Here is a 5000-nt window from a genome sequence, read left to right on the forward strand (position 1 = left end):
AACTCCGACTGACGTGAAATTGCTGATAAGTGTCAATCTAGCCGTCGAGAGCATCAAATAGTGTCAGCTTTCTTAAGCATTGATTTCCAACCAAGGTTATCGACGACAGTTATCATGTGCTGAAAGCAACAGAAGTGCAAAGAACATTCCGTTGTGCCGTAAGAATACACTATGAGGCGTATACTGTGTGCAGTAACTTAATATTTTGACAATATTGAATTTAGACTAAAAATAGTCTTCATTACACCTCCTTTATCTGGTGACAAAGCCTTATGGTCCAAATGTGTCCCGGTTTAGAGATATTGCCATGTCAAATTTGCAGTAACTTTGCAGTATCCAACCCAATGCCAATGCTTTGAAGGCATTTTTCTCAGTTTCAATGTCGACGTCGTTACTGCACATTGTGGGGCAGTATAAAGTAGGCGTCTCACATGATAAAAAACGTTATTGTGTTTAACATTACAACGTATAACATTATTGCATTACAAACGTTATAACGTAAGTTGGAGCTGACAAGCTTATGTTTATTCTTATGTAGAGCAGACTGCAAGAACTCTGACTGCCATGAAATTGCTGATAAGTTTCAATCTAGCTGTCAAGGGCATCACATGGTATCAGCTTTCTTAAACATCGATTTCCAACCAAGGTTATTGACCATAGTTCGAATGAGCTGAAAACAGCAACAGAAGTGCAAACAAAGACCATTCCTTTGTGCTGTAAGCATACAGTATGACGCGTATAAGTACAAACACAGACAAAGAACACAGACAGATGGGAAATTGCAGATAATTGTCAATCAATCCGTCTACAGCATCAAAAGGTATCTACTTTCTTACAGCATTGATTTTCTGCTTGGTAACCAAGGACGCACCGTCATTATAATGTGCTCAAAAACACCATCTGAAGTTCAATAGAATTATTTTGTGTGCATTAAGTTAAGCACATGTTGCACAGGCATCTCCCGTGTTATAGCTATTAGAGCTATTAATTATAGCTACAATGTTCTCTATGCTTGTATACGCAATGTCTCTCGTGTTAGTAAAAGACTTAACATGGTTTGCAGCATCTTTTTGTGGTGGGGGGAATATTTGGTATGTTCTGATTCAGTCTTTCTTGACGCCTCTGTGCAGGGATCCTCATTCCACCCACACACTCTGTCTCCACTTCCCTCCACTCAGCAGGTAGCTGCAACACACAAGCTGTTAATGAGTTATGTCTTAAAGTTTGTGTGTGCATGTGTATGTGTGTGCGCACGCGCGCGCGTGTGTGTGTGTGTGTGAGCGCATGTGCGCATACATGAGATTGGGAGTGTGTGTGTGAGTGTGTGTTGTGTGTGTGAGTGTGTGTGAGTGTGTGTGTGTGAGTGTTTGTGTGAGAGAGAGTGTGTGTGTGTGTGTGTGTGTGTGTGTGTGTGTGTGTGTGTGTGTGTGTGCGGGTATGATGTGTGTGTACATGAGTGTGTGTGAGTGAGTGTGTATTTTGTATCTCTGGTTAAATCTGTTTTGGAAAAAAGAATATGAGAAAGATTTTGAGCAGCTCCAGTACCATATTGTAGCTGCTGGAGACAAAGCATGCAGTAGTTCTGCTTCAGAGTTTAGCATCCCACAAAAGAAACAGTTACTCATATAAAAGTTATACATCCTGTATATTTTTAATCCAAAAACTGAACTTTAAAACAGCCATTCCCGATAAGCTCTCAATGGAAATGAATAACCATTTAAGGCAATCAATGAATGTTAATCATTCTTGTTTGCCCCAATCCAAAAAAAACACGATTAGCGGCATATCTAAATGAATATACTCACAGCTATTGGTGTGACACGAAAATCAATTCCAGGCCGTCGTTCGTGGCGGCGGTAACAAATTCAGACGCATGAAGATTTGCTCATTAATTAAACAAGAGGGAAGAGTGATTTTTTTAAGGCATCTTCATAAGTCGGAAAATCTAATCTCGTTGAAACCGACGCCAATTAACATTCACTTGCTTGGAAATTAATTCTTAGTGAATGCCATTCCGGGAGCAATATTTAGTGAGGGAGGGCTCGTAAAGCTTGTTCAAAGACTGTGGGATGCGCACCCGTGCAATTAGATTCGTGCCTGACCATATCTAAAGCACTCATCCATAAAGATGCCAACACCACTCTCTTTTACAGCCCCAATCTCTCAGGGTTCTGCCTGTCTATGTTAGGTCTGTGTGTGCACATGGTGTAATATTTCTTAAAGAGACACCTCTAAACCTGAAAAAGATATTGCTCTAGCAAGTGTACCAAAAAGCACCTCTAAGCCTAAAAAACATATTTCTCTAGTATTTCTCTGGTAAACCTTAACCAGTTAAGACACAGCGTTATACATATGCTGTTACCAGAATGGCAATGACCAAGTCGTAGTGCATTACTAAAGGCCCTGTGCACTGTCACAGTACTTAACTTTTCAATGACTATTACTACGTGCCACGCCACAGGAGGTATGGCATGCATTAAGGGGCTACAAATAACTCTATGTTTCTCTGGCAAGTTAAAGTGGTAGTTCGCTATTTTAGACATTAAGCCTTGTTTGTGTGACTTCTGGGGTGAAGTAGAGATGTTCTCATCACAATTTTGACATTTGGTGCTGAACGGAGCATTTGGGTATTCAAGACTGCAGCCCCCCCACCTTTACATTGACTCCAATGAAGCACTCAAGCAATAGATCATAAAATGGCATTAAACTTTCGTTTGCAGAGACATGAAACTCACCGAGTGGTCAGAGGTGGGCAGCGATACGTTGGCTCGAAAATCACCGCGAAATACGCTTCCAGAGAAGATATATTCATTATTGTCCGTCTTCATTGATTGTATTGGTTTGACTTGTATTACTCCGCGCGACCGGAAATGGGGGTGCGTTTGTTTACGTTACTATCTATGGTTTGTATGCAAGCTGTAGTTTTTGCAGCCAGTCCCGCTCAAAGATAGCCGTTCTACCTCGCTCCTTGATGTCTACATAAACAACACACTATCGCTACCTACTGGCTGGATGTCTACTGCTATTCAACGGCGTCTGGGGAAAAATAGGTCCGCCAAATGCTAAGCAACAGTTGGAAGGCATATTTCGCTGCAATTTTCGGGTCAATTTATCGCTGTCTACCACTGACCACACGGTGAGTTCCATGTCTTCTCAAACAAAAGTTTAATGCCATTTTATAATCGATTGCTTGAGTGCTCTATTGGAGTCAATGTAAAGGTGGGGGGGCTGCAGTCTTGGATACCCAAATGCTCCGTTCAGCACCAAATGTCAAAATTGTGATGAGAACATCTCTACTTCACCCCAGAAGTCACACAAACAGGGCTTAATGTCTAAAATAGCGAACTACCACTTTAACCAACAACACCTCTAAGCTTGAAAAACATGTTGCCCTAGCCTGTGATTCATTGAATTGCATTGCATACATGTTGAGAGGAGCTGTTCTATATTGAATCCATACAGGGATGCATCCATCGCTCATCCATGAGGCTGATTGAGACAGTTCTAGACAGTACACATTGTATTTCCATTTAACTGAATCACACTGTATAAAATTGTAAGTTTTGGTTTTGCCAAAAATCCAATCATCCAATCCAAACCTTATCTGCTAGTAAAAAAAAGCGAAAAATAATGTTACTAACATTGAAGTGAAGATGAAGATGTCTTTCTACTTCTGTTCTCCTATATTGGTTTACCTGTTTTAGTTTTACCTTTGTCATACTTTTTGAAGACTTTGACAAAGGTTAAGAGATAAGAGGGGGCAGTTTTAGCCCAGAAGATACATACTGCCCAGAAGATACATTCATATGAAATTAATCACGCAAAAACATAAATCATGACTTGTTCATGCTGTCAACATGCATGGAAAAAAGATCAACAAATTGCTTTGAATTCAACAAGAAAGTATAATATATGGGGTTTTAATCTGCTGTCGTACTTTTATATAAGAATAAAATATAATGTATGAACACCAACGAAGTCAAGAGGTTAGTGAGACTTTAAGAAGACAAGATTCTTTTTCGCTCCACTGTGACGTGTATCTGCATCTGTGTCTGCATGGACTTACTGTACACCAGTGAACTGAGCAACAAGCCATTGCTTGGGTCGGGAAAAAGGGCAATGTGTGTGTGTGTGTGTGTGTGTGTGTGTGTGTGTGTGTGTGTGTGTGTGTGTGTGTGTGTGTGTGTGTGTGTGTGTGTGTGTGTGTGTGTGTGTGTGTGTGTCTGTGTGTGTGTGTGTGTGGAGATGATTGAACTGAGCATTATGTGGATTTGCCTTGCCACACTTCCCGCGTAATGGCTCTCTCTCTCTCTCTCTCTCTCTCTGTTTCTCCCGTACTAGCCCTGGCCGACATGCTGACCTCGATCACGGTGCAACACCCCCCCCCTCTCTCTCGTCCCCCCTCTCCCCCTTCCCCCATCGCCCCTCCCTTTCCCTCCCTCCCCCTCCCCCTACCCATCCCGCAGCGATGAACGACAGCGGAGGCAAGCAGCTGTGGAAGGCTTCCGAGCTCTGAGCTCCGTCCATTAACATAAATAACCACACGCGCTAAACACGAGGAGGGAAAGGTCACCGTTTTTTATGACAGGCGTAGTTAGCGGCAGCGGAGGATAAGGGCAAAGAGGGTCAAAGTTAAAGGACAGAGTGAGATGATTGAGATGTACCCAATCTCCCTCCAGCTGAGGTGTCAACCGCCACACGTCCTGACGGTCCGCAGACGTGCGTACCAAATAGCACGGGATCAATCATCCTTGTTGTTGTAACTCAAGAGTAACGCCAACAGTATAGTTATTACATACTCTACACTACACCATTGAATTACATGCTTTGGAAGATGTGTTCCCAAGCAAAACCATACAGAGGTACGTCGCTAGTCTATGATGCTGATGATGACAGTTTAGGACGTAAGCTTTATTTTCCCCAAGTATTGGTTTTTGACAGAATTCGAGATTTCTATGCTCTGGCCATAAATGTTCAGTAAAAATGAACATTATGTGGTT

This window comes from Engraulis encrasicolus, chromosome 23 (genome assembly GCF_034702125.1).
Source record: "Engraulis encrasicolus isolate BLACKSEA-1 chromosome 23, IST_EnEncr_1.0, whole genome shotgun sequence".
In the NCBI taxonomy this organism is placed as follows: domain Eukaryota; kingdom Metazoa; phylum Chordata; class Actinopteri; order Clupeiformes; family Engraulidae; genus Engraulis; species Engraulis encrasicolus.